The sequence below is a fragment of the Loxodonta africana genome, chromosome 15 (genome assembly GCF_030014295.1).
Source record: "Loxodonta africana isolate mLoxAfr1 chromosome 15, mLoxAfr1.hap2, whole genome shotgun sequence".
Lineage (NCBI taxonomy): Eukaryota > Metazoa > Chordata > Mammalia > Proboscidea > Elephantidae > Loxodonta > Loxodonta africana.
Genome location: NC_087356.1, coordinates 39,730,427 through 39,755,254, shown reverse-complemented (window position 1 = coordinate 39,755,254; position 24,828 = coordinate 39,730,427).

Here is a 24,828-nt window from a genome sequence, read left to right as displayed (position 1 = left end):
CATGGAAGCAGCAGTCAAGAAATCAAAAGACCCATTGCAAGTCTGCTGCAAAAGACCTCTTTAGTGTTGTAAAGCAAAGATGCCATTTTGAAGACTAAGATATGCCTGACCCAAGCCATGCTGTTTTCAATCGTTTCATGCGCATGGGAAAATCGGGCAATGAATAAGGAAGACCAAAGAAAAATGGATGCCATTGAATTGTGGTGTTGGTGAAGAATATTGAATATACCATGGACTGCCAAAAGAATGAGCAAATATGTCTTGGAAGAAGTACAGCCAGAATGCTCCTTAGAGGCAAGGATGGTGAGACTACCTCTTACATTCTTTGGACATGTTATCAGGAGGGATCAGTCCCTAGAGAAGGACAATATGCTTGGTAGGGTAGAGGGTCAGTGAAGGAGAGGACGACCCTCAGTGAGATGGATTGACACAGTGGCTGCAACAATGGTCTCAAGCATAACATTATCTGTGGGGTTTGTGCAGGACTGGGCAGTGTTTGGTTCTGTTGCACGTAGTGTCGCTGTGAGTCAGAATCCACTGGATGGCACTTAACAACAACAATTTAATTGAGCTTTTTGTTCTCTTATTTTTTTAGTTTTCAAAGTTGTTTATATATTCCAGATACCAGTACTTTTCAAATATGTGATTTTCAAAGTAATTTTTCCCATTGTATGACTTGTATTTTTTATTATGTTTTTCACAGAATAATAACATTTAATTTGATAAATTCTTATTGTCATGTTTTATATTTTAGGGGTTATGCTTTAAATGTTCTATCTAAGAGTTCTTTGCTTGTCCCAAGCTCGAAAATATTTTTTTTATTAAATGATTTCCTAATAGTAATCCATTTAATATATCAAGATATCAGTTCTGAGATATTTTTATTATAACTGATTTGAGATGTAGGTCAAGATTATTTTTTAGATTTCATTGTGCTTTAGGTGAAAGTTTACAGTGCACATTAGTTTCTCATTACAAAACTTATATGCAAAATGTTTTGCGACATTGGTTGTGATCTCTGTATTGTGTCAGCACTTTCCCTTTCTACCCCAGGCTCCCCATGTCCATTCATCCAGTTTTCCTGCCCTTTCCTTCCTTCTAGTCTTTGTTTTGGGGCATGTATTGCCCATTTGGTCTTGTATACTTGATTGAATTAAGAAGCAGTTTTCCTCACATGTGTTATTGTTTGTTTTATAGGCCTTTGGTTAAGAGATTGGCTGCTAGCCAGAAGGTCAGCAGTTCGAATCCACCACCCACTCCTAGAAAACCCTATGGGGCAGTTCTACTCTGTCGGTGTAAGGCAGAATCCACTTGTCTGCAATAGGTTAATCTTTGGCTAAAAGGGGGCTTCGTTTCTGGGTTAGCAGGGTATCCAGGGGCCGTAGTCTCAGGGGTTCCTCTAGTCTTTGTCAGGACAGTAAATCTGGCCTATTTTTTTTTTATTTTGAATTTTGTTCTACATTTTTCTCCCACTCTGTCCAGAATTCTCTATTGTTATTCCTCTCAGGGCAGTTGGTGGTGGTAGCTGGGCACCATCTAGTTCTTCTGGGCTCAGGCTGATAGAGGCTGTGGTTCTTGGGCTCCATTAGTCCTTTGGACTAACATTTTCTTTGCGTCTTTGGTTTTATTCATTTTCCTTTTCTCCAGACAGAATGGGACCAATAAATATATTTAGATGGCCTCTCACAAGATTTTAAGACCCCAGACACTGCTCACCAAAGTACAACGTAGAACTTTTCCTTTATGAACTATGTTATGCCAATTGACCTAGATGTCCCCCGAGACGATGGTGCCCAGACTTCAGCCCCAGTAACTTTGTCTCTCATGGTGTTTGGATGTGTCTAGGAAGCTTCTATGACTTTGCCTTGGTCAAGTTCTGCTGATTTCTCCTATATTGTGTGCTTTCTTTCCCTTCATTGAAGTTACCACTTGTCTACTACCTAGGTAGTGTTTTCCCCTCTCCATGCCTCCACTCCCTAGTAACCATCAAAGATTTTTTGTGTATGTGCATGTAAAGCTTTTCTTGGGTTTTTGTAATAGTAGTCTCATGCAATATCTGTCTTTTTGATTGACTTATTTCACTCAGTATAATGCCCCCAGATTCATTCATGTTGTGAGTTGTTTCACAAATTCATCCTTGTTCTTTATTATTGCAGAGTACCCTGTTGTGTTTATCTACCATAATTTATCTATTCTTCTTTTGATGGGCACTTAGGCTGCTTCCATCTTTTTGCTATTGTGAATAATACCGCAATAAACATGGGTGCGTATATGTCTATTCGTGTGATGGCTCTTGTTTCTCTAGGGTATATTCCCAGACGTGGGATTGCTGGATCATATGGTAATTTTATTTCTAACTTTTAAAGGAGCCACTGTATCATTTTCCATAGGTGTTTTAGCATTTTACATTTCCACCAGCAATGTATAAGAGTTCCAGTCTCCCCACAACCTTTCCAATTATTTTTATTTTTTTTATTGGCTCCATTAATATCAGGGTGAGGTGTTTATTATCGCATTGTAGTTTCGATTTGCATTTCTCTAATGGCTAATGATCTCAAGCATTTCCTCATGTGTCTATTAGCCACTTGAATGTCTACTTTGGTGAAGTATCTCTTCATATCCTTTACCCATTTTTTAACTGGATATTTATCTTTTTGTTGTTGAGGTTTTGAAGTATTCTATAGATTTTAGAGATTAGACCCTTGTCAGGTATGTCTTAGCCAAATTTTTTTTCCCAGGGTGTAGGTTCCATTTTATTATTTTACTGAAGTCTTTTTATGAGAGTAAGTGTTTAATTTTTAGGAGCTCCCAGTTACCTAGTTTCTCTGCTGGCATTTGTGTATTGTTAGTTATGGTTTATATCCTATTTATGTCTAACTTAAAATGGATCAAAGATCAAAATATGAAACCTAAAACAATAAAGATCATGGGGAAAAAATAGCATTGCCCCTATTTTTTTTTTCCATGATCTTTATTGTTTTAGGTTTTATATTTTGATCTTTGATCCATTTTAAGTTAGTTTTTTTGGTGTGGTGTGAGGCATGGATTTTGTTTAATTTTTATAGGTAGACATCCAGTTTTGTCAGCACCATTTGTTAGAAAGACTGTCTTTTCCTCATCTAATGGACTTTGGTCCTTTGTCAAAGATCAGCTGACCATAGGTAGATGGATTTATATCTGGGTTCTCAATTCTGTTCTGTTGGTCTGTGTGTCTCTCATTGTACACGTACCAGGTTATTTGACTACTGTGGCTGTATAGCAGTTTCAGAGATCAGGTAGTGTGAGGCCTCCTACTCTTTCCTTTTCTTCATTAATATTTTGCTTATCAGGGGCTTTTTCCCTTTCCTTGTACAGTGGTGATTAGTTTTTTCATATCATTAAAGAATGCTGTTAATATTAAATCAGGATTGCGTTATAGCTGTATAGTCTTCTTATCCATGAGCATGGTGTGTTTTTCCATTTATGCAGGTCTCTTTTGGTTTCTTGCAATAGTGTTTTCTTTTTTCTTTGTATTGATCTTTTGCATCCCTGGTTAGATTTATTCCTAAGTGTCCTGGAAGAAGTGGAGTGACTTATCTGCCTGATGATTTTGGGAGGAAAAATTGGGTGTGTGTAACAACTCATTTGTTTTTCCTTCCCCTTATAAGTGAAGTGCTGGAAAGGAGTGTATATTCTCTTCTGCCCCTTCACTTTATAGGACTACTGCCTGGGGGGCCTTTTCTTAATCATTAACACAACAATCCAATCCATAGCTCCATAACATCTGGTAATCGCAATTGTTTTTTGCTTTTTTTATCCCTCAAAGTAGAGCTCATATTTAATAAAAACCATTCAAAAAATGCAATTTCGTTCTCTGTGTATGTTTTCTAATTGCCTGGAAAGAAAGAAGACAGGCTAGGCAAAAAATAATTTTTTTCAGGTTTGGTATGTACTATGAGGAGCCCTGGTGGAACAATGGTTAAGCACTCAGCTGCTAATCGAAACATCGGAAATTCAGCCCATCAACCACTATGGGAGAACTGGTGATCTGCTCTCTTAGAGACTGTTGTTTGTGGTGCCATGGAGTCAGTTCCCACTCATAGCAACCCTATGTAAAACAGAAAGAAACACTGCCCGGTCCTGCACCATCCTCATAATCATTGCCATGTTTGAGCCCATAGTTGCAGCCACTACATCAATTCATCTCCTTGAGAGTCTTCTTTTTTTTTCGGTGACCCTCTACTTTACTGACCATGGTGTCCTTCTCCAGGGACTGGCCTCTTCTGATAACAAGTCCAAAGTATGTGAGTTGAAGTCTTGCCATCCTTGTCTCAGCCTAGACACAGATGGCTGCTGTGCATGCAAGAACTAGCAAAGCCATGGAGAGACTCCAAACTCAGAGGCACAGTCTGAAAGATTAAGAATAGGTAGTGTGATAAATACTAGTAAACAATTGAAGGAATGCCTATCTGAGAAGGTTGCCTGCACACCGTGGTGGTTATTACAGCAAAGACAATATAGGAAATAAACTGCCTAGAGAAACTCCAATCTCAACGTAAAGTTTTGCTGATTTTGTCTTTGGAATTGGGGGAGGGGGTAAAGAAACTGAATCTATCTGTATTTTCAACACTCACATAACCTAAAGTGAAACCTGATCATTAGTGGGCCCAACTCAAAAAACAAAAAGAAAAAGAAAGATAAAGAAAAACAGAGTTTATGGTCAACTCTCCCACTCAAGCAAAAGGCTTAATTAGTGCAAAAAATTAGGCTTCACACATGCTAGGGAAAAATACTCTACTTACTTTTTCATTCATGTATTTGAATAGGTAAGATATATTTTGGACATTCCATTGTTAAACCAGTAGAATAAATCCCTTTCTGCCATATCTGATCTTGGTAATTACTGACGAACAAGATCAGTGAACAACAATGAACAACAGAAACATATATTCCATCCTAGATGATACCAGGAGACATCTGTAAACCTGAATTACAATAAAGGATTATAGAGTGACAAGACAGTGACACCTGACTTAGCAACTGGAAATGTGATTCTTAGCATTTGGAGAGAGGTGAAAAATAATTAAAGCTCCTCAGAAGGAAGCCAGAATTTAAAGTACACCATTCCAGCTACAAATACCACCCAAGCTCCAGGTATGGAAACTGCCAAGGCACTTAGAATTTAGGGGCCCTGGATCCTGGAAAAATGATGCACAAAAAAGTGAGCCTGATGATGCTGGTCTTCCTCTTGAACATTTGCTGATACACACGTCGTGATTGAGAGATTGAGAAGGTGAGCCACGTTATTAGCAGTCTCATAGGCTAAAGGAACAAAGACAACTGGAATTCAGGATCCACCAAAAACATTCTTTGTCAATATCCAAGACTTTCAGTTGGAAGCCTCTGAAGAGTAGCAGCCAAGGAAGAGGGCAAATCTGTGCCCAAGGAGCCCCAATGTCAAATTAACTCAGATCTTGAAAACCTTGCCATAATATGTCCCTACATGAATGACCTGTCAGAAGTAAAAGTCAGTCTCTTCTCTAGCAGGGAAACATCATCAAGCAATTCAAATCAGTTATTTGATTTATTTTAAATCATATCGATTATCAGTTATTAGTGCACAATTAAATTCTTGGTGAGGACTGTCCTGATAACACTGTCTAAAATTGCATTCCCCTCCCAAATTTCCTCTCACCTCTTTCTTTATTTTTCTATTGAGTCCTTTTCCTTGAGTATAAGAATAGTAAAAAAAAGTTGAAAAAAGTTGCTTGTAAATTAAATACTACAATTCTTTATATAGAGAATATAAGATAACCTACAGTGAAACCAATATAACTGAAAAGAGGGTCCAGAAATAGTTGGAAAAATGTCAACAAACAAAACCTAATAGGAATTTTCAGATGAAAATAATGTATTTACGAAGTACTACACTCACTTCAGATGGAATATAGAATATATATGCAATAATCCCATGGAGAAATTTTCAAAATGTTATTGAAGAGCATAGAAGAAAAAATAAATAATTGTGAGAACATAGAAGAAAAACTAAATAATTATAAGGCATATGTACTTGGATACAAAGTTTCAATACTTGTAAAGATATCATTTTTCCACAAATTAATCTAAACATCCAATGCCATTTCTTCATTTTAATCAAAGCTCTAACAGGAATTTCCTTGGAACATAGAAATCTAATTCTAAAAGTTCTATGGGAAAGTTAAAGTCCAGTCCAAAAGCAGACAAAGATTTAGGGAAATGGGAACTCACAGGAACTTCTATAGGCGTTTAAGTTGTTGCAACTACCTTGGAGAAAGGTTTTTGCCATTTGAAGTCAATTTTCAGATGAACAGAAATGTCACTTCAGAATATAGTACATAGTGCCTTTTTACATGTGGACAAGAAGACTCTGATCTAGTAGCAGAACTCTTTGCAATCACAACCATTTGAACAATATAAATGTTTGTCAACAGGAGGGTCAATCATATATTGTGATATATTCATAGAGTGTAAAACCTCAGAGCAACTCAACTAAATAATAAATATCAAATACTTTACATTAGAATAAACAGGGAGGGTCCAGAATGATATACAGAGCATGAGAGATTTAATGTAGATGTAACAATACACAAAACAACAATAAATATTTTTTTATGGATATGTACAAATGGAATGCACTATGAAAGCATTTACTGCAAAGACACAGATCACTTTTATAAAAGTGGTTACCTCTAGGGAGGAAAAGAGAATTGGATCTAAAGACAATACATAAGGGTCTTAAAACTATGTCATGTTTTACTTCAGAATATTTGTGAAGGATTTTTTTAATAGAAAAACAATATATGAGCACTTCTACTATTTTCTGTACTTTTCTGAATATGTGAAAACTTTCTAAATTAATATATATTATGTTATGTTATGTATTGTATTAAATGATAATATATTATACTTCTAGTTTCAATGTAAAACTGAAAAAAGACAGTGTTTTGATTGCATCGCAGTCTTGCTTGTATATTAGGCTTTAAACAAAAAGTAGCTAAAGATTACCTGATGGTAAAGAGTTGAACAGCAGGCTCATAACCACAGTAATCAAAGAATCAAAGAGAGGGCTTTAAGATAATTTTATGCGTGGCACATTCCCCACAACGCAAGAAACTCACTGACAGATGTCTCATCAGCTCAGGCACTTTGTATACTCTCCACCTCTGATTCTTGTGAGCATCACCCAGCTTTCCAAATAAGGAGAAGAGTAGGCCAGTTGTGAAAGGAAACACAGCAATGTTTAGATTCAACCTCAACTTTCATTTCAGACAGATGGTTGTCATTCCTTGGAATATATATTGCATCCAGTTTAAATTGCATGGTGATTTAAATGTGCTTGGCAAAGACCACCAGAAAGGTCACATCAGGTTTTGAGAACAAGGTTGAATTTTCTGAAAAAGATTTTTGGACTGGTGTGACCTGGGATAGCTCCATTCACAACTTTTTCACATAGTACCGAGTAACTAAGAATTTCCAACTGGAAAATTATCAGTTCCTAGTCACCTTCAAAACAATCTCCAGAAAAGCACCACTTCATCAGGGATGTTTTTAAATGCAGTTATAACCAAGCAAATGGAAATCACTGGATGGACTAACATGGAAGATATGAACCTACTAATATTCTAGTGAGGGTTTTGGCCTTGAGAAGTAGTACTATGGTGTTTGTTTTCTCTAGACTATTCAGGCTCAATAGCCCCAAGTGATCCTGCTGGCTAGCCTCTTGAGATCTTTTTAAAAAGTATGATGATATCCCTGCTTTAAGGTCTTAAAATCAAAATTAATTTTTTCTTTTGGTTAGGCATGTTGGAGTCAAAGTGAATTTCATTAGAGTCATTTCCTCAACAATAATTTATCAAACACGTTATTATTCTTCCATACTTTTAGTGTAAACAAACAAAAGCATTTTGAGGCCGTTGAAATGAAAAGTGGAGGTGAAGTATTGGCTGCAACAGTTGTTGAAAATGGCATTGCCACAGGAAATTTCAATACTTTTGATCTTTTTGATTGTAAATAAATAATAGAGAAACATATAGCAAAATATTTAAAAACAGTAATGAAGATTGGTTATTTTCATGATCCACTGGGTCCAGCATGAAAAAAATTCTTTAAAAGTACTTTGTCTAAGACTGCTTATTATTATTTTAAAAATTATTGAGAAAGTAAATATAATCTTTATCAATGAAATGTGTATATGTCATTACAAAATTTTATGAGGGCACCCTCATCCTCCATGGAAAGTAGCATTAGTGGAAAGATCATGGACTTTGAAGTTAGAGAAGATTGTATGTGACTCTTGGTTTTGCAGCCACTACTCTGACCCTTATGGAGCCCGTGGTTGGCACAAATGGTTAAGCGCTGGGCCACTAACTGAAAAGTTGGAGGTTTGAACACAACTAGAGGTGCCTCGGAAGAAAGGCCTGGTGATCTGCTCCTAAAGGGTCACTGCCTTGAAGACCCTGTGGAGCACATTTTTACTCTGAAACACATGGCATCATTTGAGTCAGAATTGACTCAACAGCAACTGGTTCCTCTGACCCGGAGTTCCAAGACTTTGTATATAAGTATTAGAGGTAATATTTCTGTGGGTTGTTGTGAGAACTAAATTGCCTAGTATTGTCTATCTTTCTTAATACACCATACAGTGTATGAAAATGCGATTCTTATCTGTTTGGTTCACTAATGCATCACCAGTACTTATAGTATTTCCAGGCACACAGTGGCAGACTCAATGAATATTTATTATTAATATATGCATATATGCATGAATGCATGTGTTACCACAAAGCAGGGATTCTAGCTGCCTGCCGCAGAAGCCAATACTGAGCCAGGGGTGAGGTGAACAGCAAGAAGGTCTTTATTGTACACTGGTACACTACAGACAGAGGGAAATGGATTCCTCCAAAACCTGTCTGTCTCCTGGGAGCTGATGGGAGGGTTTTATAGGGAGGGGTTTTGGGTCTGAAGAGCTCAAGAAATTTGTTAGTTCCCCCCTGAGGTGGGTATGATGACTGCGTTCCGGGCATGTTGACCTTCTGCCAGTATTCTCAAAGATCCTCTGACCCCATCCTGGTTCCGGTCACCAGATCGGCCCTATGTTTAGTCTCTCTCTTCTCCAGATTTATTGCTTGTTGTTTTACTTCCCAAAGAGGAATATAGGTTAATTTCAAACTTTATAGGATCATGAAAAAGACAAGGGAAGGGGGAGGAAAGGGAAACTATAAAATCACAAAATCACTGGGGTCTGTAAAAATTAACTATGTAGGTTAGGTAAAAACAATAGCATGATGCCCAGGTTGTTAGGCCTATACACTCCATACACCCTCTTTCCCGTGCACTCAGCCCCCTTTCACATGCATGAATTAAGAGGGCACTATCTGGATAAAAGTGGTTAGTACTTTTACTCCTGCCTTTGGGATGGTTATGAGAGCTAAGTAAATCAACCCATGTGTTCAGACCATAGCACCAAAAATCAAACCCAAACCCACTGCCATTGAGTCAATTCCAACTCATAGTGACCCTATGGGACAGAGTAGAACTGTGCATAAGTTTTCCAAGGAGCAGCTGGTGGATTCAAACTGCCAACCTATTGGTTATCAGACAAATGCTTAATCACTGCGCCACCAGGTCCTCTCAGACCATAGTAGCTACTGAAAAAAAAAAAGTTGAGTCTGATTCCCCTTCAATTTCTCTGCATGTTTTCTTATATTTTAATGCATACACACTTCCAAAGTATTGTGCTGTCTAATACGTAATCATTTAACACAGCAAGGAAGGATGTGCATCAGGTTAACTTTAAGTTAAATATACAGCTGTTCTTCAACTCACCTAAAGTAAAGCTGTTTATGAGGCCTTCCATCTTCTCTGAGTTCCATAGTATACCTAGTGTATACAAAATAATTCAGCGTTAAACTCTAGACCGTCACAAAATTCTCCGTGTTGTATATAAGGGTATTTGCCACCCCAACCTTCCTGACGGACTATAAGTCCCTTGAAAGAGAAACTACAACTCGTCCTACAAAATACATAAAAAACAAACAACAAAAACAGTTGCCATCGAATTGACTCTGTCTCATGGCAACACCGTGTATGTCAGTAAAACTGTGCTCCATAGGGTTTTCACTGACTGATTTTTCAGAAGTAGGTCACCAGTCCTTTCTTCTGAGCTGCCTCAGAAGGTAGACTCAAACCTCCAACGTTTTTAGTTAACAGCAAAGTACATTAACCATTTGCACCACTCAAGAACTATGCCATGCGTAGTATGTACCCAGTATGTACTAATGGATTATATCATGTAGGATGACATGAAATTAATATTCCCTGATATGTCTTCTCTCACTCCCCAGTAGATATGCATGGAAAAGTGAAAACCTTCAAACACATGGAGTGCAGAGGTTAAAGTGGGGCTTGGGTACCAGACTGCTGAATGTGAGTGCCTTCTCCAACATGTGGAAAAGGGTTGCCCAATGTCCAAAGTGGGATTAATAATTATCTCTTAAAATTGTTCTGGAGATTCAATCTTTTAATACATTTAAAGCACTTAGAAAAGCCCCCAACCATAGTAATAGAACACTAAAACAAGTTGCTATTATTGTTACCTATCATTATACAAAGATTTTGATAAACGATAAAAACAAAATTCATCTATTTATGAGAGACATACCTAACTCCAAAGGATGTTAAAAACTTGAAAATTAAGAAAATGTATGATGCATGAAACACATCATGAGAAAATAAAATAGGAAAGGCCTATCGATACTACACAAATGAAGATATAGGTTAATAAGAACTTACTGGCACAACTGGATACTGTTTACTACTGATAAAACAATAAATAAATTCCACTGGAAAGATATAGCAGTTTAACAACTTTTAAAATCTTAACAAACACAATTAAAATGTACATATTTATAATCGTAGTAGAAAACTCTAATACATACGTGTCAGAAATTCACTCAATTAGAAAAAATAGAAGAAGCAAGATGAGTAATACAATTACTTGGTTTTTGAGAGCAGGATTGCATGAGGAAGCTTGGCATTCTCAGGAGGCACGTTGCCCAGCAGTCTACCAAGGAAGATTTTGCCATCTTAACTTATGTGCTACGAGACATCTGAATAGAAAAAAAAAATAAGCAAGACAAAAACTGAAAACTTAATTTGAATAATTTGGGTGTTATGGTCCACATATAAAGAAACCTATTTGCAAGGTGGTTAAGACTTGGTACTAAGCAAAATGTTGGTAGTTTGAATCCACCTAGTGGCTCTAGGGGTGAAAGACCTGGCAATCTGTTTCCTTAAAGATTACAGCCAAGAAAACCCTATGGGGCAGTTCTACTCTGTCACATGGGTCACCATGAGTTGAATTTGACTTTATGGCACCTAACAACAACAACAACAACAGTCTGCATATATTTTTGAGGATCCCTTGTATGGAACAGCTGGAGCTTTGAGTATGTTAGGTGCTGCTAAACATGTTTGGAGGAAGCACATTCTTTGCTAAAGGGCAACAGCAATTAACATCTGTAAACCATGCTCTACATTTTCCAATCATTTGATGTGTTTAACTCTAATAATGTATCGCGACTGGAGGTGAAAACTCTTTCTCCCATTAATTTAATGTGCCCTTTATCTTAAAAAACATTTTAAATGAAAACGAGTTATTATTTTGATGGAAGGACATTCAAACATGTTTGATTCATATAGTTGTGAAGTACACTAAAGATATTAAGCGAGTTAGACCTCCCACTCTGCAAAAACTATAAATTAGCACAACAAACAAAATGGAAAAATACTTTATGAAATGCAGGAAGATTTCACAGTACAGTTATTTCTTTTTATAAAGCTTAACAGATACTAACCAAGAGACTATTATTATTTTGATATGCTTAATTATGATCTTAAAATGCTAGCAATCACTTGAAGGCCTGTCCAGTCAAGCACTTAACCTTTTGAGCCACCAAGGGGCTCCTACACAGACACATATTAACCCAATAACTGTCAAAAAATAGAACTCACTTGGTACAACATCTTAAAAAGACAATGAAGTCAGAATTTAATCTAACATTACAGTCAAAACAAATCTCTTGTATTTTTTAAAATAGGTGATACTAGCATTCAAAAATCAAAATTAGGCTATTTGGAAAGAAAGGACAAAGAAAACACTGAAGAGATACTCAGCGGGGAATTTATAGTCTTAACTGAGTTTGATATAGAATAAGAAAAATTATTATACAAGAAATTAATGTAAAATGATTAGTGCTCTTTGTCCCCTTTCCCCACAAAAAACAAATAAACAAACCTAGGTGTAAAACTTTCTCTCATTTTTTCTCTCTCTCTCTATGTGTGTGTGTGTGTGAAAATAAAGTCAAATTAAAGAATTAAGGTAAAAACAGAAAATATTTGAGGATACTTTGAAATCTTTCCATTCAATTGCCATTGCAAACATAAAAATAGTATATTAAGTGTTTTAAGTTTAAAGAAAAAAAGGGATGGCAAAATTAAAATACAAGAGGAGAATCTCCAGAGGTTAAAGTGGAAAATGAGAGAACCTATGTTTTAAATGGTAATTGAAACCTGAAAAACACATAGATTAGGGAGTAGCTATATTTTTATAGCAGAGGAGCCTGGACCCCAACAGCTCTGCAGAGTCTGGGGAACAATCTCTGTAACCCGTTTGTTGCAGGGGGTGAAAATTGGATTCACAGAATTAAGTTCATATGGATGGGGCTGAGCCAAGTCTAGGCCTTACCACCTCTCACAATCCCACATACAAACTATAAACCAAGTTAAAACAATAGTCCACAGGCTGGAAGACTTATAATTATTATATTAGACGAAGGGATATTATACTGATTATATGAGATACCTTCAAATCAATGAGAAACAGAAAAAGGCGACTCAAAGAAAAAGTAGTTCAAGGATATAAATAAAACATTCACAGAAGAGAGCATCCAATTGCTTATATGTGTATGTGTTTATTCTCTCAAGTTCAAGGAAATAGAAACTACAGAAAAAATGATATACAATTTGTGACCATTGGAGGGTCATTTTATTTTTTGATTGGTAATATCATCTATTAGTTGCTATGCAGAATCTGGGGAAATACACATATCCTGCCCTGCTAATGGCAGTGGCTATAGATATAAAGTGAAAGGGAGGACACCTGGAAATTTAAATAAATAACTATGTATGAAATAAGAATGAAGAAAACAATAAGTGAAATGATTCTATTTTGGCCTCGTTCTTCAACATTATAATTTTATTAAGGAAATACATACAATCTCAATAGTAAAAAATTATTATTTTTATTTTTTGGCCTCATTCTTAAGAAAGAAATGTCACTGGGTATAGAATTCCAGATTGAAAATTATTTAATATTATCACACTGAAGTTCTGCATTACTGTCTTTGACATCTATTTTGCCATAGGTAGTTAGTCTACATGCCTTTCTCTGTAGGTAATCACTCTGATATTAAGATGCTCTCATTGTCCTTGGTATTCTGCTCTTTTACTGCAATATATCTAGGTGCATATATCTTTGAAGTGAACTCTTTTGGATTCACTGTGTTTCTTAAAGCTGAAGAAATTCTATAAAATTTTCTTTGAATATTGGCATGATCTCTCTCTTTCCAGAAGTCAAAATGTTGTTGTTTTGTGTGCCAAGGAATCTGTTCCAACTCATAGCATCCTTTTGGATACAGTAGACATACCTATAATCTTTACGGGGGTAGATTGCCAGGTTTTTACCTTGCAACAGCTGGTGAGTTCCAACTGCCCAACTTTTCTATAAAAACAACAGTAAAATTGATAAATAGTCTACCCAAGAAATTAAGAGAGAAAACACAAATTATTAATGTTAGAAATTAAAAAAAAAAAAAAAACAGGCCATCACAAAACTGATCCCACAGGTTTCAAAGGAGAATAAAGACATATTGTGAACAACTCCACGCACAAAAATTTGATAACTTAGACAACATGGACCAATTCCCTGAGAGACAATCTACCAAAACTCACACAAGAAGAAATAGATAAACTTAATAGGTATATATCTATTAAAGAAATTGAATCAATAATTAATAACCTTATAAAAAAGAAAACACTAGGCCCAGATGGTTTCACTAGGGAAATCTTATGAAGATTTAAGAACGGCATGATAACAATTCTCTAAAATCTCTTCCAGAAAATAAAAGCAGACAATATGCTTCCTATCTTATTCTATAAGACCACCATTACCCTAATAACAAAAACAGATAAAGACAGTACAAGAAAGAAAACCTACAGGCGAACATCTCCCATTAACAAAGATGCAAAAATTCTTGGCAAAGCATTAGCAACAATGTAAAAAAAAAAAAAAAATTATACACCATGATCAAGTAGGGTTTATCCCAGGTATGCAAGAATGGCCATTTGAAAATCAATTAATGCAATCCATCACACAAAGAAGAGAAATCATAAGATCAAATCAAGAGATGCACAAAAGCATTCAACAAAATCCAACATCCATTTAAGACAAAAAACACTCAGCAAACTAGGAGTAGAGGAGAACATCCTTAACTTGATAAAGAATATTTACAAAAATCTACAGTTAACATCATGATATATAATGACAAGAAACTATATGCTTTCCTATTAAGATGGGAAACAAGGCAAGGATGACTCTTCTCATCACTCCTATTCAACATAATACTGGGAGTCCTAGCTAATGTAATTTGACAAGAAAAGGAAACACTATACAAATTAGGAAGAAAGAAATAAAACTCTATTTGTTCACAAATGACATGATTGTCAATGCAGAAAATTCTAAAACAACAACATAAGCTCCTGGAACTAATAAGTGATTGTAGCAAGATTGCAGGATACAAGATGAACACTCAAAAGTCAATTCTTGGCAAGGCGGAGCCAAGATGGCGGACTAGGCAGACGCTACCTCGGATGCCTCTTACAACAAAGACACGGAAAAACAAGTGAATCGATCACGTACATAACAATCTACGAACCCTGAACAACAAACACAGATTTAGAGACGGAGAACGAACTTATACGGGGAAGCAGCGATTGTTTCCAGAGCCTGGAGCCAGCACACCAGTCAGGTACGGCACAAACACAGAGACCTGCTCCACACCCCTGAACTAACCCCGGGAGGGGAACCAGCCGGTTCCATGGGCGGCGTGGGACGCAGCCGGTAGGAGAAGTCCCCAGGAGGCAGTGACTGGTCTTGGAGCAGAAAGAGCAGCATCCGAGCTGGGGAACCGTCCCGCAGGGATTTGGACTGGACACAGGTACGGCATAAACACGGAGAGTTGCTCCACCTCCCTGAACTAACCCTGGGAAGGGGACCAGCCAGGTCGCGCGGGCGGCATGGGACGCAGCCGGTAGGAGAAGTCCCCGGGAGGCAGTGACTGGTATTGGAGCGGGGAGAACAGCGTCCCAGCCTGGACACTCGGTCACGGCACAAGCACAGGGAGCTGCTCCACCCATCTGAACTAACCCCAAGAGGAGGCCCAACTGGTTCTCGGAGGCGGCACGGCCACGCGGCTGGAGGGACGAGAAGTCCCCGGGAGGCAGCAACTGATTTTGGAGTCGAGAGTGCACCGTCCCAGTAGGGGAGCCTTGACGCTGGGAGTGGGGCTGGAAGCGGAGGATCTGACTGTGACTCCAGCGGGCCAGACCCCCCGGGGGCAATCTCCACACAGCCAGCACACATAGGTGACGCGCCCGCGGGAATCTCAGATATAATAGTCATTCCAAGCAAGACAAGCAACTCTGGCTATATTCTGAGGTGCTACTCTCTTATCTCTCTGTTCCCTCCCCCACCCTCCCCAGGCGGCTTCATTAACATCTGAATAGCCTGAGCCAGAGGGAGAACTCTGATAGGGATCTGACTGCAGTTTTTTTTTTAGCGGATTTTCTGGAAAAACTAGTTTCCCAGTGATGGCTCGGAGACAACAATCCATATCAAACCACTTAAAGAAGCAGACCGGGACAGCTTCTCCAACCCCCCAAACAAAAGAATCAAAACCTTTCCCAAATGAAGATACAATCTTGGAATTATCAGATACAGAATATAAAAAACTAATTTACAGAATGCTTAATGATATCACAAATGAAATTAGGATAACTGCAGAAAAAGCCAAGGAACACACTGATAAAACTGTTGAAGAACTCAAAAAGATTATTCAAGAACATAGTGGAAAAATTAATAAGTTGCAAGAATCCATAGAGAGACAACATGTAGAAATCCAAAAGATTAACAATAAAATAACAGAATTAGACAACACACTAGGAAGTCAGAGGAGCAGACTCGAGCAATTAGAATGTAGACTGGGACATCTGGAGGACCAGGGAATCAACACCAACATAGCTGAAAAAAAATCAGATAAAAGAATTAAAAAAAATGAAGAAACCCTAAGAATTATGTGGGACTCTATCAAGAAGGATAACCTGCGGGTGATTGGAGTCCCAGAACAGGGAGGGGGGACAGAAAACACAGATAAAATAGTTGAAGAACTCCTGACACAAAACTTCCCTGACATCATGAAAGACGAAAGGATAGCTATCCAAGATGCTCATTGAACCCCATTTAAGATTGATACAAAAAGAAAAACACCAAGACATATTATCATCAAACTTGCCAAAACCAAAGATAAACAGAAAATTTTAAAAGCAGCCAGGGAGAAAAGAAAGGTTTCCTTCAAGGGAGAATCAATAAGAATATGTTCTGACTACTCAGCAGAAACCATGCAGGCAAGAAGGGAATGGGACGACATATACAGAACACTGAAGGAGAAAAACTGCCAGCCAAGGATCATATATCCAGCAAAACTCTCTCTGAAATATGAAGGTGAAATTAAGATATTTACAGACAAACACAAGTTTAGAGAATTTGCAAAAACCAAACCAAAGCTACAAGAAATACTAAAGGATATTGTTTGGTCAGAGAACCAATAATATCAGATATCAGCACAACACAAGATCACAAAACAGAACGTCCTGATATCAACTAAAATAGGGAAATCACAAAAACAAACAAATTAAGATTAATTAAAACAAAAATACACATAACAGGGAATCATGGAAGTCAATAGGTAAAAGATCACAATAATCAAAAAGAGGGACTAAATACAGGAGGCATTGAACTGCCATATGGAGAGTGATACAAGGCGATATAGAACAATACAAGTTAGGTTTTTACTTAGAAAAATAGGGGTAAATAATAAGGTAACCACAAAAAGGTATAACAACTCTATAACTCAAGATAAAAGCCAAGAAAAACGTAATGACTCAACTAACATAAAGTCAAGCACTATGAAAATGAGGATCTCACAATTTACTAAGAAAAACGCCTCAGCACAAAAAAGTATGTGGAAAAATGAAATTGTCAGCAACACACATAAAAAGGTATCAAAATGACAGCACTAAAAACTTATTTATCTATAATTACCCTGAATGTAAATGGACTAAATGCACCAATAAAGAGACAGAGAGTCACAGACTGGATAAAGAAACATGATCCATCTATATGCTGCCTACAAGAGACACACCTTAGACTTAGAGACACAAACAAACTAAAACTCAAAGGATGGAAAAAAGTATATCAAGCAAACAATAAGCAAAAAAGAAGAGGAGTAGCAATATTAATTTCTGACAAAATAGACTTTAGACTTAAATCCACCACAAAGGATAAAGAAGGACACTATATAATGATAAAAGGGACAACTGATCAGGAAGACATAACCATATTAAATATTTACGCACCCAATGACAGGGCTGCAAGATACATAAATCAAATTTTAACAGAATTGAAAAGTGAGATAGATACCTCCACAATTATAGTAGGAGACTTCAACACACCACTTTCGGAGAAGGACAGGACATCCAGTAAGAAGCTCAACAGAGACACGGAAGATCTAATTACAACAATCAACCAACTTGACCTCATTGACTTATACAGACCTCTCCACCCAACTGCTGCAAAGTATACTTTTTTTTCTAGCGCACATGGAACATTCTCTAGAATAGACCACATATTAGGGCATAAAACAAACCTTTGCAGAGTCCAAAACATCGAAATATTACAAAGCATCTTCTCAGACCACAAGGCAATAAAACTAGAGATCAATAACAGAAAAACTAGGGAAAAGAAATCAAATACTTGGAAAATGAACAATACCCTCCTGAAAAAAGACTGGGTTATAGAAGACATCAAGGAGGGAATAAGGAAATTCATAGAAAGCAACGAGAATGAAAATACTTCCTATCAAAACCTCTGGGACACAGCAAAAGCAGTGCTCAGAGGTCAATTTATATCAATAAATGCACACATACAAAAAGAAGAAAGAGCCAAAATCAGAGAACTGTCCCTACAACTTGAACAAATAGAAAGTGAGCAACAAAAGAATCCATCAGGCACCAGAAGAAAACAAATAATAAAAATTAGAGCTGAACTAAATGAATTAGAGAACAGAAAAACAATCGAAAGAATTAACAAAGCCAAAAGCTGGTTCTTTGAAAAAATTAACAAAATTGATAAACCATTGGCTAGAATGACTAAAGAAATGCAGGAAGGAAACAAATAACCCGAATAAGAAATGAGAAGGACCACATCACAACAGAACCAAATGAAATTAAAAGAATCATTTCAGATTATTATGAAAAATTGTACTCTAACAAATTTGAAAACCTAGAAGAAATGGATGAATTCCTGGAGAAACACTACCTACCTAAACTAACACATTCAGAAGTAGAACAACTAAATAGACCCATAACAAAAAAAGAGATTGAAAGGGTAATCAAAAAACTCCCAACAAAAAAAAGCCCTGGCCCGGACGGCTTCACTGCAGAGTTCTACCAAACTTTCAGAGAAGAGTTAACACCACTACTACTAAAGGTATTCCAAAGCACAGAAAATGACGGAATACTACCCAACTCATTCTATGAAGCCACCATCTCCCTGATACCAAAACCAGGTAAAGACATTACAAAAAAAGAAAATTATAGACCTATATCCCTCATGAACATTGATGCAAAAATCCTCAACAAAATTCTAGCCAATAGAATCCAACAACACATCAAAAAAATAATTCACCCTGATCAAGTGGGATTTATACCAGGTATGCAAGGCTGGTTTAATATCAGAAAAACCATTAATGTAATCCATCACATAAATAAAACAAAAGACAAAAACCACATGATCTTATCAATTGATGCAGAAAAGGCATTTGGCAAAGTCCAACACCCATTTATGATAAAAACTCTTACCAAAATAGGAATTGAAGGAAAATTCCTCAACATAATAAAGGGCACCTATGCAAAGCCAATAGCCAATATCACTCTAAATGGAGAGAACCTGAAAGCATTTCCCTTGAGAACGGGAACCAGACAAGGATGCCCTTTATCACCGCTCTTATTCAACATCTTGTTGGAAGTCTTAGCCAGGGCAATTAGGCTAGACAAAGAAATAAAAGGTATCCGGATTGGCAAGGAAGAAGTAAAGTTATCACTATTTGCAGATGACATGATTATATACACAGAAAACCCTAAGGAATCCTCCAGAAAACTACTGAAACTAATAGAAGAGTTTGGCAGAGTCTCAGGTTATAAAATAAACATACAAAAATCACTTGGATTCCTCTACATCAACAAAAAGAACATCGAAGAGGCAATAACCAAATCAATACCATTCACAGTAGCCCCCAAGAAGATAAGATACTTAGGAATAAATCTTACCAAGGATGTAAAAGACCTATACAAAGAAAACTACAAAGCTCTACTACAAGAAATTCAAAAGGACATACTTAAGTGGAAAAACATACCTTGCTCACGGATAGGAAGACTTAACATAGTAAAAATGTCTATTCTACCAAAAGCCATCTATACATTTAACGCACTTCCTATCCAAATTCCAATGTCATATTTTAAGGGGATAGAGAAACAAATCACCAATTTCATATGGAACGGAAAGAAGCCCCGGATAAGCAAAGCACTACTGAAAAAGAAGAAGAAAGTGGGAGGCCTCACCTTACCTGACTTCAGAACCTATTATACAGCCACAGTAGTCAAAACAGCCTGGTATTGGTACAACAACAGGCACATAGACCAATGGAACAGAATTGAGAGCCCAGACATAGATCCATCCACGTATGAGCAGCTGATATTTGACAAAGGACCAGTGTCAATTAACTGGGGAAAAGATAGCCTTTTTAATAAATGGTGCTGGCATAACTGGATATCCCTTTGCAAAAAAATGAAACAGGACCCATACCTCACACCATGCACAAAAACTAACTCCAAGTGGATCAAAGACCTAAACATAAAGACTAAAACGATAAAGATCATGGAAGAAAAAATTGGGACAACCCTAGGAGCCCTAATACAAGGTATAAACAGAATACAAAACATTACCAAAAATGATGAAGAGAAACCCGATAACTGGGAGCTCCTAAAAATCAAACACCTATGCTCATCTAAAGACTTCACCAAAAGAGTAAAAAGACCACCTACAGACTGGGAAAGAATTTTCAGCTATGACATCTCCGACCAGCACCTGATCTCTAAAATCTACATGATTCTGTCAAAACTCAACCACAAAAAGACAAACAACCCAATCAAGAAGTGGGCAAAGGATATGAACACACATTTCACTAAAGAAGATATTCAGGCAGCCAACAGATACATGAGAAAATGCTCTCGATCATTAGCCATTAGAGAAATGCAAATTAAAACTACGATGAGATTCCATCTCACACCAGCAAGGCTGGCATTAATCCAAAAAACACAAAATAATAAATGTTGGAGAGGCTGCGGAGAGATTGGAACTCTCATACACTGCTGGTGGGAATGTAAAATGGTACAACCACTGTGGAAATCTATCTGGCGTTATCTTAAACAGTTAGAAATAGAACTACCATACAACCCAGAAATCCCACTCCTAGGAATATACCCTAGAGATACAAGAGCCTTCATACAAACAGATATATGCACACCCATGTTTATTGCAGCTCTGTTTACAATAGCAAAAAGTTGGAAGCACCCAAGGTGTCCATCAACAGATGAATGGGTAAATAAATTGTGGTATATTCACACAATGGAATACTACGCATCGATAAAGAACAGTGACGAATCTCTGAAACATTTCATAACATGGAGGAACCTGGAAGGCATTATGCTAAGCGAAATTAGTCAGAGGCAAAAGGACAAATATTGTATAAGACCACTATTATAAGAGCTTGAGAAATAGTAAACCTGAGAAGAACACATACTTTTGTGGTTACGAGGGGGGGAGGGAGGGAGGGTGGGAGAGGGTTTTTTTAATTGATTAATCAGTAGATAAGAACTGCTTTAGGTGAACGGAAAGACAACACTCAATACATGGAAGGTCAGCTCAATTGGACTGGACCAAAAGCAAAGAAGTTTCCGGGATAAAATGAATGCTTCAAAGCTCAGCGGAGCAAGCGCGGTGGTCTGGGGAACATGGTTTGCGGGGACTTCTAAGTCAATTGGCAAAATAATTCTATTATGAAATCATTCTGCATCCCACTTTGAAATGTGGCATCTGGGGTCTTAAATGCTAACAAGCGGCCATCTGAGATGCAGCAATTGGTCTCAACCCACCTGGAGCAAAGGAAAATGAAGAACACCAAGGCCACACGACATCTAAGAGCCCAAGAGACAGAAAGGGCCACATGAACCAGAGACCTACATCATCCTGAGACCAGAAGAACTAGTTGGTGCCCGGCCACAATCGATGACTGCCCTGACAGGGAGCACAGCAGAGGACCCCTGAGGGAGCAGGAGATCAGTGGGATGCAGACCCCAAATTCTCATAAGAAGACCAAACTTAATGGTCTGACTGAGACTGGAGGAATCCTGGCGGCCATGCTCCCCAGACCTTCTGTTGACACAGGACAGGAACCATCCCCGAAGACAACTCATCAGAAATGAAAGGGACTGGTCAGCGGGTGGGAGAGAGACGCTGATGAAGAGTGAGCTAATTATATCAGGTGGCCACTTGAGATTGTGTTGGCAACTCTTGTCTGCAGGGGGGATGGGAGGATAGAGAGAGAGGGAAGCAGGCAAAATTGTCAAGAAAGGAGAGACTGAAAGGGCTGACTCAAGAGGGGGAGAGTAAGTGGGAGTAGGGAGTGAGATGTATGTAAACTTATATGTGACAGACTGGATTTGTAAACGTTCACTTGAAGCTTAATAAAAGTTATTAAAAAAAAAAAAAGTCAGTTGTTCTCCTGTATATCAGCAATGAAAAATTGGAATTTGAAATTAAAAACACAAAACCATTTCCATTAGATCTCAAAATGAAACCCTTTGGTAAACATCTAACAAAATGTGTACAAGATCTATGTAAGGAAAACCACAAAACTCTGATGAAAGAAATCAAGAAAGATTTAAATAAATGGAGAAGTATTGCATGTTCATGTATAGAAAAAGTCAATATTGTTAAGATATCAGGTCTTTCCTCCCTGAGCTACAGATTCAAGGCAATCTCAATCAAAATCTCAGCATGTTATTTTCTGGATATCAGCAAACTTAATCTAAAGTTTATATAGAAAGGTAAAATGCCCAAAGAGCTAACATAATATTGAAGAAGAAAAAAGTCAGAGGACAAACACTACCCAACTTCAAGACTTAGTATAAAGCTGTAGTTATCAAAACTGTGTGATACTGACCAAAGAATAGACAAATAGATCAATGCAACAGAATAGAGAGCCCAGAAACTGACCAACACATAATCACATGGGCAACAATGCAAAGACCATCAAATAGAGAACGGATAGTCTTTTCAACAATGGTGCTGGAGGAGCTAGATGTCCACGTGCAAAAGCATAAACCTAGACATTAACCGTACACTTTTATAAAATTTAACTCAAAATGCATTGTCTTGGTCATCTAGTACTGCTATAACAGAAATAAAAGTGGATGGCTTTAACAAAGAGAAATCTATTCTCTCCACAGTCCAGTAAGTTACAAGTCCAAATTCAGTGGCTTTCTCTGTGGAGAAGCTTTTCTCTTTCTGTGGGCTCCGGAGGAAGGTCCTTGTCCTCAATCTTCCCCTGGTCGAAGAGCTTCTCAGTTGCAGGGACTCCATGTCCAAATGACGCACTCTGCTACTGGTGCTGCTTTCTTGGTGGCATGAGGTCCTCAACTCTCTGCTCCCTTCCCTTTCCTTTTATCTCTTGAGAGACAAAAGGTGGTGCAGTCCACACCCCAGGGAGGTGACCTGAGTAAGAGCTGTGTTACAATCCTACCCTAAACCTCTCAACATAAAATTATAATCACAAAATGGAGGACAACCACACAGTACTGGGAATCATGGTCTAATCAAGTTGACACATATTTTTTGGGGGACACAATTCAATCCAGGACATGCATTATACATATAAAATGATCTAAATATAGAAGTCAAAAATAGAGATTCTAGAAGACAACATAGGAAAACATTTAGGTAATCTCATGTTAGGCAATATGTTTTTAGATACAAGAATGAAAGCAAAATCCATGAAAGAAAACATGATAATTTGAACTTCATTAAAATTTTAAAAAAACAAAGAACTTTTGCTCTGAAAAAGATGATATTAAGAAAATGAAAAGACAAGCCACAGACTAGAAGAAAATATATGCAAAATACATATCTGATAAAGGTCTTTTATCCAAAACACACAGAAAACCAAAAACCAAACCTAGATACCTCAAAAATAAACGGTAAGAAAACAAACAATTAAAAAGTGGGCAAAATATCTGAAGACAATTTATCAAAGAGTATGTACAGATGGCAAACAAAAATATAAAAAGATGCTGAGCATCGTATGTCACTAAACCAAAAAAGCAAATCCGTTGCTGTCAAGTCGATTCTGATTCATAGCGACCCTATAGGAGAGAGTAGAACTGTCCCATAGGGTTTCCAAGGAGCAGCTGGTGGATTTGTACTGCCAAACTTTTCATTAACAGCCGAGTTCTTAACCATTGGGCCACCAGGGCTCCATATGTCACCAGGGAATTGTAAATTAAAACAACAATGAAATGCCACTACACACCTTTTAGATTGGATAAAATCCAAAGCACTGACAACACTGAACACTGGTGAGGATATGATGCAAGCAGAACTCTCATTGACTGCTGGTGAAAATGGAAAATGGTGCACCATGTTGGAGGACAGGTAGGCATGATCTCAACATGATTGTACCATATGATTCAGCTCCAAGGTATTTATACAAATGAGTTGAAAACTATGTTCAACACAAAAGCTTGCACATGAATGTTTATAGCAGCTCTATTCAAAATTACCAAAAAGTGGAAGTAAACAAACAAAAAAACAAAACAAACCCATTGCCATTGAGTGGATTCCAAATCACAAGATACCCTTTAATAGGAGAATAGATAAACAGTGGTACATCCATACAATGAAATATTATTCAGTGATAAAAATAAGTAACTTGTCAACCCACAAAAAGACATAAAGGAAACTTAAACAAGTTTTGCTTAATGAAAGAAGCCTGTCTGAAAAAGCTACATACTGCAGAATTCCAACTATATGAAATTCTGAAAAATGATGAAGTAATAGAGAGTAAAAAGATCACTGGTTGCCAGGGGCTGTGGGAAGATGGGATGAATAGATGGCGCACAGGGTATTTTAAGGACAGTGAAACTATTGTGTATGATACACGGTAACGGTGCACATATGACATTAAGCATTTTTCAAATCCAGTAGAGCTGTATAAACTGAAGACTAATTTAAAATATAGGCTTAAGTTAATAATAATCTATCAGCGTTCGTTCATCAATTAAAACATGTGTCATGAAAAT